This window comes from Piliocolobus tephrosceles, chromosome 13 (assembly GCF_002776525.5).
Source record: "Piliocolobus tephrosceles isolate RC106 chromosome 13, ASM277652v3, whole genome shotgun sequence".
NCBI classification, from domain to species: domain Eukaryota; kingdom Metazoa; phylum Chordata; class Mammalia; order Primates; family Cercopithecidae; genus Piliocolobus; species Piliocolobus tephrosceles.
The window spans coordinates 56,260,221-56,284,451 of NC_045446.1; the positions used below are offsets into that span (position 1 = coordinate 56,260,221).

A 24,231-nucleotide genomic window follows, 5' to 3' on the forward strand; every position below is an offset into this window, starting at 1 on the left:
ATGTAGTTGACGGGTTGATGGGTGCAGCAAACCACCATGGCACATGTATACCTATGTAACAAACCTGCACATTCTGCACAGTATCCAGAACTTAAAGTATAACAAAAAAAAAAAAAAAAAAAAGAAAAAAAATCGTTTAGTATTATTTTGAACTGGCAATTGTGAATTACTATTTAAAAAAATCACATGGGCATTTTAACCTTTTCTAGTTGCATTTTTCGCACGAGTGTTTTCTTTTATATTTTTAATGTTTGTGGGTACATAGTGTATATATTTATGGGGTACATGAGATATTTTGATACATGCATGCAATGTGTAATACCTCATGGAGAATGGGGTATCCATCCCCTCAAGTATTTATCCTTTGTATTACAGATAATCTAGTTACTCTTTTAGTTATTTTAAAATGTACAATTAAGTTATTATTGACTATAGTCACCCTGTTGTGCTATCAAATAATAGGTCTTATTCATTTTTTCCATTTTTTTATGTACCCATTAACTATTCCCATCTTCCCCCTACCACCCACCACCCTTCCCACCCTCTGGTAGCCATCCTTCTACTTTCTATGCCCATGAGTTCAATTGTTTTGATTTTTAGATACCACAGATAAATGAGAACATGTGATATTTGTCTTTCTGTGCCTGGTTTATTTCACTTAACATCATAATCTCCAGTTCCATCCATGTTGCAAATTACAGAATCACAATGAGTATTTTCTAAAGAGTATTTAAATTGTACTTGTTTGATCTTGACTTGTAAATTTGAAATAACTTGGTTTATGAACAAATGTGGCCAAATAAAATAATAGTGTTTTAATTCCCATAGTTAAAAATATATTTTTGAACTCTTAATCACTGAAGAAATTTGAAATGTTTGAGTGATAATTAAATGGTGAATATGTGTCCCTCTTTTAGATTCCTTGGAAAACCATATCATAGGGCAAGATCCTTAATGGACGAGTGATTTTTCATCTCTTTAGTCAGATTTGCCACCCTAGGGGAATCTAATGAATGACTAGATAAATATTTTGAGAACAAAAGAGAGTCTGCATCGGGCGGCATCACATTGATGGAGTAGTAAGAAGCTATAAAAAGTGAAAACCAGGCCGGGCGCAGTGGCTCATGTCTGTAGTCCTAGCACTTTGGGAGGCTGAGGCATGTGGATTGCTTGAGTCCAGGAGTTCAAGACCAGCCTGGGCAACATGGCGAAACCCCATTTCTATAAAAAATACAAAAATTAGCCGGGTGTGGTGGTGTGTACCTGTAGTCCCAGCTACTCAGGAGACTAAGGTGGGAGGATCGCTTGAGCCTGGGGAGGCAGAAGTTGCAGTGAGCCAAGGTTGTACCACTGTACTCCAGCCTGGGTGACACTTAAAAAAAAAAAAAAGTGAAAACTAAATCTTTTCATTTATTAAAATTCATTAATTCATTTGGCAAGTATTTTTGCATCATTCAAGCATATTTGATCATGTACTTGCTATTATTTTAAAAAGGTCAGTATTTCTCAGTGTTGGCCCTATTGACATTTTGGAGTGGGTGATTCTTGTGGTGCAGCCGTATGCATTTTAGATGTTTTGCAGCATCCTTGGTTTCTTACCCTCTAGATACCAGTAGCACTCGCCTAGTTGTGACAACTAAAAATGTCCCCAGACATTGTCAGCCATCCCCTGGGAGGCAAAATCTCTTCCGTTGAGAACCACTGTTTTAGATGACAAACATTTTAAAAGCAATATTTTTGAAATGTATTTTGTGTTGTTTCCCTATTTCAGATTTGTACATGTTCCATGTGATTTTTCTCTGTCAGTATTTCCTGGGCAGTGCCCTATCTGAAAATTGAGTTAGGTTTCATGATGACATATGGAACTAGCCACATTTATCATAGAAATATTGAAATAAAACCCTTATATTTTAAAACTAATAGTTGATTTAATCGTGATTCTGTAACATTTATGACATCCTGAATCAAAGAACCTACTATTTCTTGATCTTTTGAAAAGTACTTTGTACCTGTGAGCAAATTCTTACAAAGAAACCTTCTAATGCTTATTTTTCCTCCTTTAAAAATGATCCTATTCATCTTTTGTTTTAAAGGCTCTGTAACTTATTGGTACTGCATAAAAATTCCATTATTATAGAGACTGTTCTCTTTGCTTCTCTGCTGCATCTTCTTCTGAAGATATGAGAGATGTGAAACATAGTCTGAAAATTCATTCAAAGCTTTAAAACTTACTATATCCAGGAGAGACAGATTTAAGATTGCTGAGGTTTCTGGTTGAAGTACTTCAAGCAGAAATCCATACTCCATTAGATTCTCTAACATTGTGACCTTAATTTCTCAGATATTTTGCTCTTTAAATTGAAAGTAGTATTTTAATACAATTTAAGTCTTTTGGAGGGGCTTGTAGTACCACAGACATAAGTTGTAAAACATTTGAACAAATGAAAAGTAAAATAGCAATGAATTTAGGACTGTATAGTTTTATATTTTTTAAATTTCAAAATATATAGTGATATAAAGATATGTATGGAACATAGTTTATGCACTGGAGTTGGGGGAAAAGCTATTTAGTAAGGAGTTGTTCATACTGTACTTAAACAGAATTTCTTTCATTGGCTATTTTTCTTGGTGTTTCCTGAAGAGTTTCTGATTAGGAGTGGTTGTTAAGTTCTCTGAAGTTAGAAAATTTACTTTGTATAAAACCGTGGTCTGGGTGAAATGAAAATCCACCTGGACAATAGCTACTGAGTTATCTTGCTTCAACAGATAAAGCAGGAAATGTAAAATTGTAAAACTGTATTATAGTACTGAGTCACGAAATTGAGAACTATTTTTTAAAAAACCTCTATGGAAAAGGAGAGATGAAAAGCCTCTTGTTCTTTTATTGGTAAATTAGGTCAGTTTTAAAATAATATGTTCATTGAAATGTACACATTTCTCAAGTAATGATATAATTTAATTCAATTCATATTTTAAAAGGCATAATATCTGAACTGAATTCTTTACAGGTCCTTAATTGTTTCATCTATTTTGCATTGTAAAATGTTGTTTCAAACCTAAATTGAAAAAAATGTATTATGTATATTTGAGGTTTACAACAATGTTATGAGATATATATAAATGGGTAGTATAGTGAAGCTGATTCACATATCTCATCTCACATAATTACTTTTTCATGACAAGTGCAACTAAAATTTAGTTATTTAACTGAAATCTCTAATACAATACAATTTGATTAACTTTAGTCATCGTGTTGTATATTATCTCTAACTTGTTCACCCTACATATCTGGTATTTTGTATCCTTTGATCTACATCTCTTCGTTTCCTCTCCCACCCCCTGCCTATCCATGGTAGCTGCTGTTTTGTGCTCTGGTATTTGAGCTCTTTCTTTTTAAATATTCCATGTATAAGTGAGAGCCTGTGATATTTTTCTTTCTGCGTCTGGCTTTTTTCACTTAGCCTAATATCCGCTAGGTTTGTGTTGTAGCAAATGGCAGGATCTCCTTGCCTTTTAAGGTTGAATAATATTCCTGTGTGTATATGCTTGTGTGTATACACACCACTGTTTCTTTTTAAAAATTTATTTGTCTTTTTTTTAAAGACTGGGTCTTGCTCTGTCACCCAGGCTAGAGTGCAGTAGTGTGATCAGAGCTCATTCAAACTCCTGGACTTAGGCGATCCTCCCACCTCAGCCTCCTGAGAAACTAGAACTACAGGTACACTCCATCACGCCTGGATAATTACAAATTTTTTTTTTTTTTTTTTGTAGAGACTGGGTATCACTATGTTGTTTGCCTGGTCTCAAACTTCTAGACTTAAACGATCCTCCCACCTTGGCTTCTCAAACCACTGGGATTCCAGGCATGAGCTACCACACCTGGCCAACAGTTTCTTTATCCAGTCCTTCGCTGACAGACCTTTACGTTGTTTTCATGTCTTGGCTATTGTGAATAATGCGGTAATCAGCATGAGAGTGCATATATATTTATGAGGTGAACCAAAGGTCTTCCCTTTTGAGTATACACCCAGAAGAGGGATTGCTGGGTTGTATGATAGTTCTGTGCTTAATTTTTTCAGGAACCTCCGTACTGGTTTCCATCATGACTGTACCAATCTACATTCCCACCAACAGTGCGCTAAGGATTTCAGGCCTGAATTGATCATATAATCTTTCTTTCAGTTTGTGGCTCACTGAAGGATGGTACATCAAATATTATTTATTTGTCTATAGAAGCTTAGCATTTATATTAGCTCCTATTTGTGTACTACAGTTAAGTTATGAGTTAGCTATTAAGGGCATAATGTAACCTCACAGAGTTCCTTTATGTATAGTCATGATAGTTAAATGCCAAATAAATCATATGGCTATCTTAATGTCAAGTAATTATTGCATCCGTTGCTAAGGGGTGGGCATTCTTTATGATGAAGAAGCAATTTCAGGTAGATTCTCCAAATCTTTTGCTATCCTGTTGCAGTCCAAAACTATTGGGTTGTTTACTATTATTTATTGATATTGATGTTTTGGGGGTGCTCCATTGTTTCAGACTAAAAGTGAAAAGCTTCCTACCTGTTTGTAGGACATAGCCTGTTTTTGCTGAGACTTTGGTGGTGTCTCCAGGTCAAGTATTTCATCTTATGTTGGCCAGCTGGCTTGCTCCCTTACCTTATTCACTGATACACTGATTCTTAAATGATCACTCATGGCCTCATCAGACCAGGGCAAGAGAGATTCATCACCTCACTGAGGGAACATTTTGAGATGCAACACAGTGTCAGAGATTGCCTTTAAGCCCCTAGAGGAAGGGGCTTGATAGCAGTGTAAGTCTCTGTGATAATGGGCTAGGTGAGAATCTTAATTTTTACTTGGTTTTACATTTTTTTTTTAACAAAGTTATCTACAATTTTATTTTTTCAGAAAGTCATTATTGTTTTTTTTTCTCCCTGAGAATACCTTTTCTGTAAACTTTACAGGTTGTATAATAGTAAAATCCTTCTGGCTAGAGCTGATATTTCTTGGATAGGTTATGTATCAAGGGAAGAAGAGATTCTGGACAAATCTTAAATTTTTTAAACTCAATTTATATTATCAGTAATATTTGAAAACATTTCTCTTAGTTTTTAGACATCCTTCTGTTGTCAGAAAGGTTAATTGGCCAGATAGCAGTGGTTCATTGGCCTGTAATTATCATCTGAGTCAAGCGAGTTCCGGACCCTTGACTTTTAGGAAGTCCTCCTGTTAGGAGATCATAACTCCATATTCTTTCCCTTTTTGACATTTTTAAAAAGTAGCTGACATCCTGTTTATCTTTCATTCTTTAGAGACATGCATATGTGTGTGTGTTCATTCATTCAACAAGCGTTCATTGAGCACTAGACACTCATGTAGGAAAGAGCACATCTTGTTAGGTTAGGTCACTCTGCCAAATTCCCGTAAAATTGCCTATCTTCTTGAGCCTTTTGTTTTTCTAAAAATATGCCTGCTACTGGCTTTTTTCTTTAATTGGTGGCAACAAAGTAATCTTTTATAATACCTGTGATGACTAGACTGACAAGATTCACCCTAACATTTCCCTGTATAGGAAAACAATGACATGTTTACACAAATCAAGCTACAGTAATGCATTACTGGGGGCATGATGGCATAGTGATTTCAACAGCATGGACTTTGGAGGCAGATGCTTTGGATTTATATTCTAGCTTTACCATTTACTAGTTGTGTGACTGCAGGCAAATTACTTAACCTCAGTTTCCTCATTTGTAAAATTTAGATAATTATAGTGCCTACTTCATAGGGTTGTTGTATTAAATGAGTTAATATGTGTAAAATACTCATTATAGTGCCTGACACATCATGCTATTTAAATATTAGCTTTTGTTATTGTTACTCTTTGTTTTTTTTTTTTTTTTTTTTTGAGACAGAGTCTCACTCTGTCGCCCAGGCTAGAGTACAGTGGCGCCATCTCAGCTCACTGCAAGCTCCGCCTCCCGGGCTCACACCATTCTCCTGCCTCAGCCTCCCGAGTAGCTGGGGCTACAGGCGCCTGCCACCTCGCCCAGCTAGTTTTTTTTGTATTTTTTGTGGAGATGGGGTTTCACTGTGTTAACCAGTATGGTCTCGATCTCCTGACCTCGTGATCCGCCTGTCTCAGTCTCCCTAAGTGCTGGGATTACAGGCTTGAGCCACCACGCCTGGCCGTTACTCTTTTTTTTTTTTTTTGTTTGGATACTGTCTGGCTCTGCCACTAAGGCTGGAGTGCAATAGCACGTTCTTGGCTCACTGCAACCTCTGCCTCCCATGGCTCAAACCATCCTCCTAGCTCAGCTTCCTGAGTAGCTTGGACTACAGGTGCACACCACCATGCCTAACTAACTTCTTGTGTTTTTGGTAGAGACGAGGTTTTGCCATGTTGCCCAGTCTGTCCTTGAATGCCTCAGCTCAAGCAGTCCTCCTGCCTCAGCCTCCCAAAGTGCTAGGATTACAGGCATGAGCCACCATGCCCGGCCCCTAAATTTGTTTTTACTCAAGAAGCTTCTGATTCATTAGTTACATATCCATTTTATTTATTTATTTTTTTTAAATTATTTTTTCTTTTGAGACAGAGTCTTACTCTGTTCTTCAGGCTGGAGTGCAGTGGCATGATCTCGGCCCACTGCTGGGATTACAGGCGTGAGCCACCGCGCTTGGCACGTGTCCATTTTAATCTCACATTATTCTAAGCAGTAATGTTTAGGATACTGCAGAAAATCACTCATCATACGAAAAACCAGGAAAATCTCAACTTGATTGAGAAAAGTCAGTAACAGACACCAATATTGACATGACGCAAGTGTTGGAATTATATGACAAGAATTTTAAAGCAGCCATGGTAAAAAATGCTTCAGTGAGCAATTATGAACACACTTGAAACAAAATTTTAAAAAGCGGGTCCAGGCTTGCTGGCTCATGCCTGTAATCCCAGTACTTTGGGAGGCTGAGGTGGGAGGATCACTTGAGGCCATTGGTTTCAGACCAGCCTAGGCAACATAGCAAGACCCTGCCAGGTGTGGTGCTCATGCCTGTAATCCTAGCACTTTGGGAGGCTGAGGTGGGCGATCACCTGAGGTCAGGAGTTCGAGACCAGCCTGGCCAACATGGCGAAACTCTGTCTCTACTAAAAGTACAAAAATTAGCCGGGCATGGTGGTGGGTGCCTGTAATCCCAGCTACTCGGGAGACTGAGGCAGGAGAATGGCATGAACCTGGGAGTTCCACTGTATATGTATATACACACATACATACATACTGGAATACTGGAATGGAATACTCCAGCCATAAAAAAGAATAAAGTCATATCATTTTGCAGCAATATGGATATAACTGGAAGTCATTATCTTAAGTGAAATAAGTCAGGCACAAAAAGGCAGACATCACATGTTCTCACTTACATGTGGGGTCTAAAAATTTGATCCCATGGAGGTATACAGTGAAAGGAAGCGAACAGAGACTGGGAAGGGTGAATGTGGGGAGGAGGGAGGATGAAGAGAACTGAATTAAAGGGTACAAACATGCAGTTAGATAGAAGAAATAAATTCAGTGTTTGATAGCAGAGTAAGGTAATTAATAGTTAACAAAAATGTATTGTACTCAGGTGATGGACACCTTCAATACCCTGACTTGATTACTGTACACATTATATACATGTAATATACAGTTTGGGGGCATAAACATGGACTCTCTAGTTCTGAATGCTTCCATGCTAGATAAAATTTGGAATTACCTTGCTTTGTTGATACATTTCACCCAGCATGCCTGGACAAATATTGTCAACTGTACAGCAGATATTCTGCCCCTCTTTTCTTTTGCTATGTATTATTAATACCGGGTTACCAGAGAACCCATGTAATAAATAAAACCACAAACAAAACCATGTAATAAATAAAACTTTATCTTACATATCAAGGTTGGAATTCTTGGGGGTCTTTATTTTTCCTGGATGTTTAGTTGTCTTTATATTTGGGTTCAGTGCACATAGAACTGGGAGAGACAAACACTTGCTTCTGATATGCTAGGAGCCATTGTGTCCTTTGCAGAACTGCTCCAGTTCTTGGCACGTCAGTCCTTTAGCAACTGGAGGCTGATTCCTCAGTTATCTTCATTTTTGGTGGAAAAGTTTTATTTACTACCAGTCATCTTTCCTAGTTGCTCTGTACACTACCATCTGGTAATTAGAATGGAGCCACAACTCTGTAGGAATGTTTTGGAAGACTCTGGCTTTTTGTTGTGAACTTCTGCCTTCCCTCCCTTTTACTTTTCATGCTTTCTATCTTTCCTTTCTTAAATATTAATGGTGTTTTTTCTGTGTGCCAGGCTTTGTTCATGTGGGACTACAGTGGTGAGAAAAACTCCATGTCTGGGCATGCCTGGCTGATCTTCACCTCTTTCTTCTAGGACCTTCGTTGGGGGTTAGTTCTCTGGTGCCACCTTCAGTGCTCTCTGTGGCAGCTCTGCTGCTCACTTCTGGCTTTACTGGGTTTTGGTATTTAATTGTTGCTTACCCACACTGGAAATTTTCACCTGCAGTTTTTCTTCTGCCTAAGGTAACAAACATGTACACATATTTTCTTGTGCCATATTTCTTTTGCCTAGAACAGACTTTTTTTCTTTTAAGTAATAATGTAAATACGCAAATCTTGAAATATAATTTCTGCTGTTGATATATTCTGGGCCACTATTTTGGAACTAACATTATGGGAAAAGGGTGTTAATGTGCAAAAATTACCTCAAAGTTTAGAGTTAGCATCTTTGAAAGATGTTTTGACAGTAAGGACATTTTCAACTGATAAAATATTGGTTTATAGCATTTGAAACATTATTAGTATTCTTTCAAGAGCAGACATCAATCTCAGAAATCTTGTGTACAAACATGGCAGAATTGGTTTGTATTATACTCTGATAAAAATCACAAAATGGGTTTATTTTTTGACTTTTTTATGAGTGTGAAATATTTGCATATTATTACAATAACTTCCATAGCCTTTGGAGCAAAATCTGATATATTGTTAATGGTGCAGTTAAAAAATGGGTGCCTTACATTCATATTTTGTTGCCGTTATCCAACAGATTTTGAAAATAATCGTAAACCTTATATATTTTATAGTCAGGGTTAGCAAATACACAGCATGCATGCTGCAAGTTACCCTTTCAATGTGTAGGAGACATCTCTAATCAATTGCAACGTTGTTTCCTGCTGAGCTTGGGCAGTCTCACATCCTCTTCAACATAGTGATTTAGTTGTTGTGCAGTGCAGATAGCCTGTGCCATGAAAACTATTTGTCATATTAGTTTTGCACCTTAACCAATGGAGTGAATATGTCAGCAGAATATCCAAAAAGCCTGCTTAAGTTTGGAAAAGGGAAAATATAATGAGGTATAAATGACGTAGAATAAGGTGGTGGTTTAGGCACGGCGTGGTAAACTTTTTGGGCAAAGGTCCAGATGGCAAGTATTTTAGGTTTTGTGGGCCATATGGTCTCTGTCATACCTACTCAACCCTGCCATTGTAGTGCAAAAGCAGAGATAGACAGTAAGTGAATGAATAAACATGGCTGTATTCCAATAAAACTTTATTTATAAAAGCAAGTGACAGGCCAGATTTGGCCACTGGGCCATAGTTGGCTGCTAACTCCTGGTTTAAATCAGTGCTACTCAAAGTGAATTGTGTGAATAAGTGGTGGTAGCATCACATGTGTGCATGTTACAAATGTAGATCCCTGTACTGTACTCCAAACTTACAGAATCAGTCTGGGATGACACCCAGGAATGTGTGTTTATTAGCTGGAGGTGATTCTGAGGCTCACTAAAATTGGAAAGTCCCTGGTTTAAATAATATTACACTTCTCTTCTTTAAAAGTTTCATAGACCCCCAGCTGGGAAACTACCTGATGCATTTCTTTAATGGCTGATCTTTAATCACTTTTCTTATCTCTTCTATGGCATTTGATCTATCCAAGTTTTCTGCTTCTTGGGTCATGATTGGGAATTTACATTTTGCTAGAAAATTATGTCCTCTAGCCTTCATATTTGTTGCTGTAGTGGTTTTAAACATTTCTGCAAAATTTTTGACATTCCTATCAAGATGTGAGTTTATGCCTACTTTCCTTGGGTCTAGGCAGGAGGATTATGACTGCTTCAACCACTGGAGGATGGCAGAAGTGATGCTGACTTCTAAGGCTGGTTCAGAAAAGGCTATGCAGCTTTTCCCCAGTTCTCTGGGAGGCTCACTCTGGGGAACTCAACTGCCATGTAGGAAGTCTGGGTCTTCCATGCTGGAGAGCCCATATGTAAGGATCCCCATTGATAGGCCAAGCTAAACTTCCAGCTCAGCTCCTGCCATCTGCCAGCGTCTGTTGACAGCCAGTTGGCATCTTGGATAAACAGTCTAATTTGAACTTTCACAAAGCTCCAACCCAGCTGTCATCTCAACGTAATCACATGACAAACCCAGCCTAGCTGAGCCCTTCCTGAATTCTTGACCTAAAGCATCTGTGAGCATAATAAAATAATTGTTTTAAACCACTAAGTTTTGGGGTAGTTTGTTATGCAGCATTTGTATATAGCACACAAAATTGCAGGTACTATTGTCTTATAATTGCCTTAGTGTCTTTCTTGCCTGTACTTATGATTTTTTTTATACTCCTAATCATTTATATATTTTTCTCTTAAGTTTCCTTCAAGCAAAGTTGGGGGAGTATTTATTTTATTAATCATTTCAAAGATCAGTTTTTAGATTTCTTCATTTTATAATTTGAGATATTTAAGTTTTATTAATTGAAGCTTTATCTTTGTTCATTTTTTCTTCCTACTTTCTGTGTATTTAATTTTTCCTTTCCTAGTTGCTAAAGGTGAGCACTAATTTTCTTTTTCATCTTTCTTGCCTTATAAAAAATGCTTTTGAGGCCGGGTGTGGTGGCTCGCGCCTGTGATCTTAACACTTTGGGAGGCTGAGGCAGGCGGATCATCTGAGGTCGGGAGCTCGAGACCAGCCTGGCCAACATGGCAAAACCCCATCTCTATTAAAAGTAGAAAAATTAGTTGGGCTTGGTGGTGGGTGCCTGTGGTCCCAGCAACTCAGAGAGGCTGAGGCACGAGGATCACTTGAACCTGGGAGGCAGAGGTTGCAGTGAGCCAAGATCGCACCACTGCCCTCCAGCCTGGGCAACAGAGCAAGACTCTGTCTAAAAAAAAAAAAAGAATAAATAAAAAAGAAATGCTTTTGAAGCTTGAAGCTATAAGGTTTCCTTTAAGTTTGGCTTTCATGGCATCCTATTACGTTTGCTATGAAACATTTTCCTCTTCCTTGTCTTCTGTTTGTAATTTCAGTTTTTATATTCTCTTTATCACGGCACTTTTAAAGTGTTTCTAAATTTCCAAATAATTAAGTTTTTTTTATTCTTGGTGGTGGTGGTGGTAGATTTTTCCCTCTGTTTTTCCAATATGTGTAATAAATACACATTTCTCCACTGGTACAAGAAAATAAAATTTCAACTATTTCCCCCACCAGGACCCTCTCTTCTTTCTTTACCAGTAAATTTCCTTTTACTTTAGAGTGCTTTTACTTCCTGATTCCCCACCAGAGACCTTTAAATGCTCTTTTGTCTGCTGTCTCCCCATGTCTGACCTTAATACTTAATACCTCCTTCCTTAATACCTAAGTGTAAAAAAAAAAACCAGTGTGGTAATTTTTGCCTCAGACTATTATTAGGTTTTTATTCCTTATTTTGCACCGATACTACACATTCTTATTCTATGTCAGGATACTGTGTGATGCTCTCCACATTCTCATCTTTATAGATGCAAAGCCTCTCTTCCATCCTAAGGAGCAGGCAGGACTTCACATACCTTTTCCACCCCCTCTTGCACCAGCTCATCTGAGCCAGGAAGACCAGCATGTTCATTTAAAAACATCCAGCTCTGTCTGTTTTTTGGGGGAATATACTAGTTTTCTCTTGCTCATATAACTAATTACCACACACTTAGTGGCTTAAAACAATATGAATGTATTATCTTATTTTTTTGGAGGTCAGAAGTCTGAAATCAGTTTCACTGGGCCAAAATGAAGGTGTCAGCGTGGCTGTGTTCCTTCTTGGGGCTTTGGAAGAAAATCCATTGCCTTGCCTTTCTCAGCTTCTAGAAGCCACCTGCGTTTCATGGCTTATGGTCCCTTTTTTCATCTTTAATGAGTCTTTCTCACACTGCATCACTCTGACACTCCTATTATAACATCTCCTACTATTACCTTTGCCCTTTTTTTCCCCTTCTTATAGGGATCCTTGTGATTACTTAGGGCCCACTAGATAATCGCATCAACAACAGCTTTTTGTCATGTAAGGAAACATATTCCCAGGTTCAGAGGATGAGCTTTTTGGATAACTTGGGGGGAGGGAGGCATTATTATGTCTATTACAGGGGCCCATAAATCTCTCAAGACCAGGCTTTTCCTAGGAACCTTGAATTCTGATTCTTGTCCTATGGCTCTTTGCCACTATACCTCAATATATCCTTTGAGTTAGCAGAGAAAAAGTCTTACACTAGCTTTCTCTGTGACCCCATAAAAGCAGAGGTTCTACTCACACTCTCTAGGCCCTACCTGCCTACTGGCCCAGGAACTAAAAGAGTTAGTTTGTTTGGAGTTAGGAGAAGCATCAGCAATTATGTTTTCAGGCTACCATGTTCCTAGAATCTTTCTCTCTACACTGTAAATATTATTGAATAAATGGCCTCGTATACTAAATAGTTTTATACTGTAGCAGAGAAAACAGTTTAATGGTTAAGAACAAGAGGGAATCAGACTGTTGGGATTCAAACTCTAGTTTCGTTGTTTACTACCTATGTGACCTTGGGCAAGCCATATAGCCATACTGACTTAGTTTCCTCATCTGAAAAATAGATAATGATACTATTATAAAAAACGGGGATAATGATAACACTAATAATACTCACACAGTGATACTGTAAAGATTAAATGATATAATTTATAGCAAGTGCTCAGTACACTACCTGGCACATATTATTTCCTTAAATAAACTAAAATAGGCTCGTATGCAGACATTTCAGTTTGTCTTCCATGTGCCTTTTTGGGCTCACCTACTGGCACTGTATTCTCCAGCCATACCACAGAACTCACCGTAAAAGCTTTGAGTTGAAAAACATGTGCACATGATACAAAGTGATACGGCCACAGAAGGCCAAGAGGTCTTTTTCATAACTGTCGTGAATTGACTAATGTTCCAGGTTTTGGTCTTTAGTCTTAAAGGCATATAAATATTATCTTGTCTTTATCCCAGAATATTTGGGTTCAAGATTACTGATAGATATCATTGACCTAAGGGAAGAAGCTGTGGCAAAATTAATACAAATGGAGAGTTTATTTAGGCCATGGTTGAAAACTGAAGCCCAGGAGCTATAGATTCAAGTTGCCCTGAATATATGCTCGGATTAGCAGCAGTTACCAGTGGGAAAACAGTAAGTTAGGGGGCAGTTCCTAAATTGTTTAGCAATCATTTACATTGGTTCATTAAAATAACATAAGTTGTTGTTTGGCTATACATTGTTTTTTGTATCACAAATTCCAGGAATATGAGGATAACGGGTGAAGGATAATTGTACAACTTAGGGTAGCTTTTTAGATACTTTATCAGCTAGTCTGGAAACTATAGGAAAGGATAGAAAAAACAAAATGCCTTTAAACAATTACTTCCAGGCATGGGTACAGGGAACCTGAGGGAAGTCTCATGCTCATGACTCTCTGGGCCTGATACATTTTGCATACTTCGCATTCCTCAGACTGCTCTGAGCCACTTTTCTTTCTCAATACTAACAAAGCTCGTGAGAAACCCACGTATAACACTATCCAATGCACATTATACTTACATACCTGACTAGTAGATTCTCTCCCTGTAGGTAAACGTCATGAAAAAACACATTACAACCAGAAGGTTGTGTGTGGAATATGAAATAAGAATGGGGATAATTTATATAATTTGAATATTTAATTAGGTCACCTATACTAGCCTTTTGCATCTATTTCTATGATAGCACCATAGGGATCACCTTACCAGAGGAAATGTAGTAGTGGAAGTCTCTTGGTAAGTGGGCTCTTTCTTCTGGAAAATACTTGTATAGTCATTGCTATTGTGGTTGCTTCTGTGATTTTACTGTTTCTTCTCTATGCCTTATGTCTATGGAAACTTCTTAGACATAATAACTTTTCTGGTTATCTTGCTCTGGTCTAAGAGCCACCATCTGTTTACTATGTATTGTTTTGTATAAATAAACCCTCAGAAAAGCACAGTATTTTGTTTAATTCCAAGTTCCTGCAACAGCTTACTTGCAGCTTACTTGTGAACTATGCCTTCCACCCCAATCCTCTTTTCTTTCTGGGGAAATACCTTGGGATACCGTTAAACAAAACAAAACAAAATCAAAACAAAAATCTCACTTCTTGTGAAACATAGCAGCAAACAGAAAAATGTACAAAGCAAAAAATGTACAGGTTGGTGATTTATCACAAAGTGAACACCCACGTAACCATCACTCAGATCAATAATAGAACTTTGTCAACATTCCAGAAGCCCTGCCTCAGGGTCCAGCCAGTTTGTATAGCTTTCTTTCCCTCTTTTATTTATTTGTTTGTTTATTTATTTATTTATTATTTTGAGACGGAGTCTTGCTCTGTCACATAGGCTGGAGTGCAGTGGCCTGATCTCAGATCACTGCAAGCTCCGCCTCCCGGGTTCATGCCATTCTCCTGCCTCAGCCTCCCGAGTAGCTGGGACTACAGGCGCCCGCCGCCACGCCCGGCTCATTTTTTGTATTTTTGGTAGAGACGGGGTTTCACCATGTTAGCCAGGATGGTCTCGATCTCCTGACCTCGTGATCCGCCCACCTCGGCCTCCCAAAGTGCTGGGATTACAGGCCTGAGCCACCGCGCCCGGCTCTTTCCCTCTATCCTTTAAAAGTTGGCTGGGCACAATGGCTCATGCCTGTAAGCCCAGCACTTTGGGAGGTAAAGGCGGGCAGATCATTTGAGGTCAGGACTTCTAGACCAGCTTGGCCAACGTGGTGAAACCCTGTCCGTTCCTACTAAAAATACAAAGAAAAAAAAATTAGCCAGGTGTCGTGGTGGACACCTGTAATCCCAGGCTGAGGCAGGAGAATTGCATGAACCTGGGAGGCGGAGGCTGCAGTGAGCCAATATCGCGCCATTGCATGCCAGCCTGGGCAGTGACAGTGAGACTCAATCCCCGCACCCCCCCCCTCAAAAAAAAGAGGAAATCTCTATCTTTACTTTTACAATAATCATGTTTTCTTTTTTCCACTTAAGTATGCATCTCTAGTTTTACCTTTTTTTAAAAAAACATATAAACAATCCTACAGTATATGTATTTTTGTCTGGGTTTTTTTTTTTTTCTCAGTATCATTTGTAAGATTCATCAATGATGTAACATATAACTAGTTATTTTCTTTTTGTGTATGTGTGTTTTTAGTGTAGATGTCTTACACATCTTACATTAGATTTATACCTAGGTATTTGATATTTTTGATAACTAGTTATTTTCAAACATGCAGAATAATAAACCATTAAATGAATGTACCATCTTATTCATTCAGCTGTTGATGGACATTTGGGTTGTCTCCAGGTTTTTATTGCTATGAATTATACTGCTCTGAATATTCAAGTACATGTATTTTGGAGCACATCTGCACACTTTTTTGTTGAGAGCATAAGAGAGAAATTTTTGAGTTATAAGATACGCATATCTTTAATAGAGAATGCTAAATAGTCTTCCAAAGCAGTTGTACCAAATAACTTTCTTTCTTTCTTTTTTTTTTTTTTTTTTTTTAGATTGAACCTCCCTCTGTCGCCCAGGTTGGAGTGCAGTGGTGCGATCTCGGCTCACTGCAACCTCCACCTCCCAGGTTCATGTGGTTCTTCTGCTTCAGCCTCCCAGGTAGCTGGTACTACAGGCTTGACACCATGACCAGCTAATTTTTGTATTTTTAGTAGACATGGGGTTTCACCACCTTGGCCAGGATGGTCTCAATCTCTTGACTTTGTGACTTTCCTGCCTCACCCTCCCAAAGTGCTGGGATTACTGGCATGAGCCACCACGCCTGGCCTAAATAGCTTTCTTAACTAGTAGTGCATGCGAGTTTTCTTTTTTCTGCTTCTTTGCCAACATTTGCTTTTGCTAGCCTTTATAACTTTAGTCATGTGAGTGGGTGTGTAGTGGTATCCTATGGTGATTTTAACATGCTTTCCCCTGATTGCTAATGAGATTAGCACTTTTTATTATGTTTATTGGGATTTGGGTATTCTCTTTTGTGAAGTGCCCCTTGCAGTTTTTTATTTCTTCCAGTTTTCTATTATGTTGCCTATTTTTTGAAATTAATTTGTAGGAAGTTTTTATACATTCTAAATATAAGCTCTTTATCATGTGTGTCACAAATGTCGTTTCTCATTTTGGCTTTTCCTTTCACTCTTTTAATGGTATCTTTGATGAACAGCAATTCTTAAGGCTTTATCGTCTTTGCATTTTATTTAAGAAATCTTTTTGTACCCCAGGGTCATAAAGCATCTTCTAGTATTCTCTTTTAGAAGCTTTATTGTTTTGCCTTTCAGGTTTAGATTTAAAATCCACCTGAAATTAGTATTAATGTATGGTGTAGAATAGAATTCGGGTTTCCTTTCATATGAATATGTGTTTTTCTCACCACCATTTATTCAAAAGGCCATAATTTTTTCACTGCTTTGCAATGTCGTCTTTGTTTTAAATCAAGTGACCATATCTGTGAGTCTGTTTCTGTGTCACTGTTCTGTATCTTTCATCTGTTTGGCTCTTCTTAAACAAATACTATATGTGCTAATACAGCTAAGTAAGCACTGATGGCTGATCGAGAAAGTCCTCCCACTTTTTATTCTTTAAGATTGTCTTTGGCTATCCTTGACAATTTGCATTACATATACATTTTGTAATTAGCTTGTTCAACACGTATACGTATACACACCTATTGGGCTTTTGATTGGGATCTTACAGAATCCCTAGATCAGCTTAGGGGGAGCTTCATTTAAAAAATACTGAATCTTTCAATCTATGAACATAGTATGTCCTTCAATTTGTTTAAATATTCTTTTATATTATTCAAAATGCTTTACAGTTTTCTGCTTAAAGTTATTTTTGTTAGATTTATCCTTTTTTCACATTAAAAATCCAGCTTATTTAGGTATAATTGACATACAAACAACTGTACATATTTAATATGTACAACTTAATAAATTTGGAGATAAGGGTACAACTGTGAAACCATCACTGCAGTGTATGCTATAAACACATCTATCCCCTCAAAAAGTTTCCTCTTGGCCTCTTTATTATTAGTAGTATTATTTTTGTGATGCAAATATTTAACATAAGATCTACCATATTGGCAACAGTAAGTCCTTAATGTCAATAATAGGTTCTTGAACACTTTGACTTTAAGTGCATGAAGTGTAACAAAACCAATTTTACCAAAATAGGTGGATTGATTTAAATAAGAGTGAAGTATGGCATATTTATGGTCTTATGGCATATTTCTGGTCACCAAAACATTATCAAACTTCTGAATAAAAACCCAAGCCACTTCTAACCTTAAACATTGTGTTGAGATATCTCATTGTGGTTTTGATTTGCATTTCCTGGATAATTAGTGATCTTGAGCACATTTTCATATATTGTAGGCTATTTATATGTCTTCTTTTGATAAATGTCTATTTAATTCCTTTGCCCATTTAAAAATCAGATTATTTTATTTTTTCTGTTGACTTGTTAGAGTTCCTTATATATAATTTGGATGTTAATCTTTTATCAGATATATGGCTTGCAAATTTTTTTCCCGTTTTGTAGATTGCCTTTTTTGTTTTGTTGACTGCTTTCATTATAGTGCAGAAGATTTTTAGTTTGGTGTAATCCTGCTTGTCTATTTTTCTTTTATTATCTGTGCTTTTGGTGTCATATCCAATAAATCATGGCCAAGGCCAATATCAAAATATTTTCTTCCAGGAATGCTACACTTTCATTTCTTAAGTTTAAGTATTTTGAGTTTTTGTGTGTGGTGTTAGATAAAGATCAATTTCATTCCTTTACATTTGGATATCCAGGTTTCCCAGTGCCATTTGTTGAAGAGACTGTTCTTTCTCCATTGTGTATTCTTAGCATCTTTGTTGAAGGTCAGTTGACTATATATGCATGGATTTATTTCTGGGATCTCTATTCTGTTCCATTAGGCTATATGTTTATCTTTATGGCAGTACTATACTCTTGATTACTATAGCTTTGTAATATATTTCCAAATCAGGAAGTGTGATGCTTCTGGCTTTGTTCTTTCTTAAGATTGCTTTAGCAATTTGTGGTCTTTTGTGGTTGCATGTGAATTTTAGGATTGCTCTCTTTCTGTAAAAAATGCTGTTGGGATATTGGTAAGGATTACATTTAATCTGTAGATTACTTTGGGCAGTGTGGGCATTTTAACAATATTAATTATTCCTATCCATGAATGTGGGATGTCTTTCTTGTCCTAGATCTTGTAAGAAAAGCTTTCAGTTTTTCATCATTGAGTGTGATGTTAACTATGGGCTTTTCATATATGGTCTTTATTATGTTGGGATTGTTTTCTTCTATTCCTAGTTTGTTGAGAGTTTTTTTTTTTTTTTTTTTTTATCATGAAAAGGTCTTGAATTTTATCCAGGTCATGAATTTTATCCAAATGCTTTTCTGCATCTATTGAGACAATCATGTGATTTTATTTTCAATTCGGTTAATATGGTGTCTCATATTGATTGGTTTTCATATTTTGAACTATCCTTGCATCCCAGAGATAAGTCTTACTTGGTCATGGTTTGTGATCCTTTTAATGTGCTGTTGAATTCAGTTTGCTAGTATTTTGTTGAGAATTTTTACATCTATATTCATCAGAGATATTGTCATGTAGTTTTCCTTTTTCATGGTATCTTTATCTGGCTTTGGTATCAGGCTAATGCTGATCTTATTTTTATTTTTATTTTTTTGAGACGGAGTCTTGCTCTGTCGCCCAGGCTGGAGTGCAGTGGCGCCTAAGCTCCACCTCCTGGGTTCACGCCATTCTCCTGCCTCAGCCTCCCGAGTAGCTGGGACTACAGGCGCCCACCACCGTGCCCGGCTAATTTTTTGTATTTTTAGTAGAGACGGGGTTTCACCGTGTTAGCCGGGACGGTCTCGATTTCCTGACCTCGTGATCCATCCGCCTCTGCCTCCCAGAGTGCTGGGATTACAGGCGTAAGCCACTGTGTCAGGCCAGGCTAATGCTGATCTTATAAAATGAGTTTAGAATTCACCAGTGAAGCCTATAATCCTGGGCTTTTCATTGTTGGCAAGTTTTTGATTAATGATTCAATTGCTATTTTAGTTATAGATCTGTTTAGACTGTTTCTTGAATTTATCTTGGTAGGTTCTATGTTTCTAAGAATTTTTCTGTTTTTTCTAGGTTATCCAGTTTGTTGGCATGTAATTGTTCATAGTAGTCTCTTATGATTCTTTTTATTTCTATAACATCAGCTGTAGTATCTCTTCTTTCATTTCTGATTTTATTTGAATATTCTTTTTTCTTAATATAGCTAATAGTTTGTCAATTTTGTTTATTCCATATGTCTCTTATATTTTCAGTATTTTGTATTTTCTCCTTGATTTAATCTGGATGCATTTTAATTGTTCATTTTTCTGACTTCTCTTCCAGTTCAGCTGAGTTTAATCTGCTGTTATGACCATCGTTTGAGTTTCTAATTTTTGCAGTTGCATTTTTCAGGTTTTTAATTTCCTTTTGTTCATTTTTATGTTTTCTTATTCTTTATTATAATTTTCTTGTCTGTATTTCTTTTATAGTTAAAGTCTGTATCTGATAACTTTAATGTTTGGAGCCTCAGTTGGTCAGTTTATATTCCTCGTTTTGTTCACGTTTTCTTGTCTAGTCATGTGCCTGTTTAAAAAAAAATTAAATTGTTTGCCAGACATTATATTTGCAGAATTGTTTGCAGAGATAATCTGAGGTCCAGGATGCTGTCATTAACATTCAGAGAAGGATTATGCTTGTTCCAGCTAGCGCCTGTGGGTATAACCAGTCCAGGATCATGTCAACTCAATTTTAGAGAATGAGATGATTTGATGCCTATTGCTATAGGTTGGAAGTCCTTCAGAATTCTACCTCAATGTAATAAGGCTCCTGAGGTACTCAACCTTGGTGGACTTTAGATTCCGTTTCTTATCCCCATGATCCCTGGAGGCTATCAGTAACATCCCACTCAGTCTATCTGTTGTTTCCTCAGGAGTTGGCAAGCACTCTGCTCCCTATCCAGGCCTGGTGATTCTTTCCTCTTATGGTAATTCCTTGATGCCTTCAAACAGATCTTTTTTTCTTTCTTTCTTATTTTTGGTCTAGTTTTTTTAGTTGTCCTCAACAGACTGGTTGGTCTGAATTACCCTAGTGCGCCATCCAAATGTCACTTTCTTTGTGGAGTTTTTTAATACCCCTAGGCCCACTTAATTGCTTTCAGCATGGCATTTTGTACAGTTATAGCATCTATCACAATCTGATGTACATTTTAGTTATACTTTGCCTCTACTCCCCCCAACCATAAAAAAACCAAGTTTGTAACTTTCTTTTCTTCTTTTTTTTTTTTTTTTGAGATGGAGTCTCACTGTGTTGCCCAGGCCAGAGTGCACTGGCGCCATCTCGGTTCACTGCAACATCTGTCCCTGGGTTCAAGGGATTCTTCTGTCTCAGTCTCCTGAGTAGCTGGGATTACAGGTGCCTGCCACTGCACCTGGCTAATTTTTGTATTTTTAGTAGAGAGGGGGTTTCACCATGTTGGTCAGGCTGGTCTTGAACTCCTGACCTCGTGATCCACCCGCCTCGGCCTCCCAAAGTGCTGGGACTACAGGCGTGAGCCACCGCACCCGGCCAACTTTCTTAATTGAATTTGGTATTTCAAAAGATATTCCATACTTTTTTTTTTTGTCTCTACTTCATGAGGCCATATCTCTTTATGGGTAATTACACATCTCCAAATAGAATCTATAAATTAGGTTTAGTTTAATTTTTTAAAACTCAGATTTTTCCCCCCATAGAGTGGTTTTATTCATGATGGCTAAGTTTCCAGGCTAACCTACAAAGGTTTGATCTGTTATTGTGTTAAAATGAATTAGAAAAATTGTAGAAAATGTGTTAACAATGATTATAGTCATTTATCAAAAAATAAAAGTTACCATAAATTTGGAAGCAACCTAAGTGTCCGTCCACACATGAATGGATAAAGAAAATGTAACACATATATACAGTGGAGTACTATTCAGCCATATAGGAGAATGAGATTCTGTCATTCGCAACAACATAGTTGGAACCTGAAATCATTATGTTAAGTGAAATAAGCCAGTCACAGAAAGACAAACTTAGTATGTTCTCACTTATTTCTGGGAGCTAAAATATTAAGACAAGTAAACTCATGGAGATGAGGGTAGAAGGATGGTTACCAGAGCTGGAAAGCATAGTGGTATGGAGTAGGGTGGGGAAGTGGGGATGGTTAATTGGTACAAAAAATAGAATGAATAAGAACTAGTATTTGATAGCACTACAGGGTGACAGTAGTCAATAATAATGTAATTGTACATCTAAAAATAACTAAAAGTATAATTGAATTGTTTATAACACAAAGGATAAATGCTTGAGGTGATGGATACTCCATTTACCCTGAGGTGATTATTGCACATTGCATACCTGCATCAAAATATCTCATGTATCCCATAAATACATATACCTACTATGTACCCACAAAAATTAAAAAGTTACCATGATTAAAGTAGTGTTTTAAAGTCTTGAGTACGTTTGACTTAAAAAAAAAAACTAGATTTCAGGAGGATGAAAAAGTTGCAAGGATTGTGAGGGGATGGTTTGGATCTACGAGCAGTGTAGAGGTGGCTAGCATGGTTGGTTCTATATGGACTGTAATTTCACAATTGACTTATAGTTCTGTTTTTGGTTGATACAGTAATATCAGTAGCACTACAGACAAAATCAGTATTCGTGAATAGTCCCTTATTTACACTGCAAATGAAATATACAGAGAAGGAGAGCTTCTTGAGGTACGGGTTAGCATTTGAAATCAAGGTGGTAGGAAGGGGCTACACACAAGCATAAGGGATTCTATTAGGTGGAATTAACAGTATTGTGATGATGAAAAAGAAGTGACATGTTAGGTGGGCAGGGACAAAACCAGCAGGTTCTTGATTTCCTTGATGAGCAGAAGCAAGTTGTAGGGTAGTTAGCTCCATGGGCTCTCCATGATGGCGCAGGACTCCTTGCTTGCTTTCGTAGTTTCAGCTAGGTGGCAAAAAAAAAGTGATAGTATGCATTAGCAACTCATATGAATCATTCATAAGAATACTGCTTATAACTGAAGAATCAGTTATTTATAGAATGAAGGAATATATAAATAGGAATTTCATCATTTGTTTAATTTTTTCTCTATTTGGTCTACAGTAGTAAGTCCTTGAGAAATCTAACGTGAAAAGCAACTCAGTGCTAAACCTAGGGGTGCTAAATATGCTAAATATAATGGGAAGTTAAAAGACACAATAGGAAGAAAGAAGAGCAGGAAACTAGGTAGTTGTGTACCTGAGGAAGGCCAAGGTCAAAATTTGATCAGACTGAAAGTAGTTTGGCACTCCCCTAGCAAAGTCGTGCTGACTCTATGAGTTGGGGAACAAGCTTGTGCAAGAAGAAATCTGAGTCAGCACAGTACAGGCGAGAACCTAGGAAGGACAGTAAGGTAAGGTGGAAGATCTAGGCTTTTAGTATTTTATGTTTTAGACTTAAAATTAAAAATATAAGCTTAAGAAGCTCATAAGAAATGAGCTTTCAATAAAATTCTGAACATTTTGACCTCCTGCCTCCACAAACACTCTTGCCTTAGGACCATAATAACTGTTACAGGAATGCTTTTCCTTCCAGCTTCTGCCAATTTTAAGTTAAATCTCTTTATGGACTCTTCATGTTTTGCCTTGCTGGAGATCATCTCTCCCTTCTTTGAGCCAGTAGCACTTTGTATACTTTGTATATCTGTGTCACATTTTATGTTAGATTGTATTTATTAGAGACTCTGGTCGATATTTTTTTGTATATCTACCCTCTATTTCCCCAAGACCCAAGCACGAGATCTTATATACATTAGATGCCCAATAAATACAAACTATGAAAAAAAGAAATTATATATCACTATGTAAATTTTTGTCAGTTATAGAGAAAAGCATAAGTAGCAAGGAAAACTTGGATAGTCACTAGAAATAAAGGAGACTTTATAGATTATTGACCCAACAGAAAACTACTTTACTGTAAAATTCATTAGTCTGTTTTATCTATGAGCATTATCTACTTAAAGAAGATCTGCCCTTTGATCTGGAGCTTTATTTGTAATAATAGTTGGCGCAGAAGGAATCATGTGCACATTTAATCCTTTATAAGTAGCTTTCTTTGATCATTTTGTAGAATTTCCATTTTTATATATTAGAGTTATGACATATTAAGGGTAATACTTTAAAATATTACTGTTTTGATAGATGCAGAAATCTTCAACAAAATACTAGCTAACCAAATCAAACAGCATACCAAAAAGATAATACATCAGATCAAGTGGGTTTCATACTAGGGATGCAGGGGTAGTATAACATATACAAGTCAATAAATGTGATATATCACATAGACAGAATTAAAAACAAAAATCATATGCTTATCTGAATAGACACAGCAAAAGCATTTGATAAAATCCAGCATCCCTTTATGATTAAAACCCTCAACAAGATTGGCATAGAAGGGACATACCTCAAAGTAATAAAAGCCAACTATGACAAAACCACAGCCAACATGATACTGAATGGGGAAAAGTTGAAAACATTTCCCTCAAGAACTGGAACAAGACAAGGATGCCCACTTTCACTACTTCTGTTTAACATAGTACTGGAAGTCCTAGCCAGAGCAATCAGACAAGAGAAAGAAAGAAAGGGCACCCAGATTGGAAAAGGGAAAGTCAGCCTGTCATTGTTCACCAATGATATGATCATATACCTAGAAAACCCTACCAAAAAGCTCCTAGATCTGATAAGTGAATCCAGTAAAGTCTCAGGATACAAAA

The 24,231-nt window shown here is 37.2% G+C and overlaps 1 protein-coding gene across 1 annotated transcript in view; it reads left to right on the plus strand.

Annotated features, from left to right (window-relative positions):
• STK33 (serine/threonine kinase 33) overlaps nt 1-24,231 on the plus strand; it is a 217,579-nt gene that overhangs the window by 62,663 nt on the left and 130,685 nt on the right. Inside the window, exon 2 of the mRNA XM_026454003.1 lies at nt 8,430-8,578. The gene's annotated coding sequence lies outside the window, so the exon portion shown is untranslated. The remainder of the gene's footprint in view (nt 1-8,429; nt 8,579-24,231) is intronic.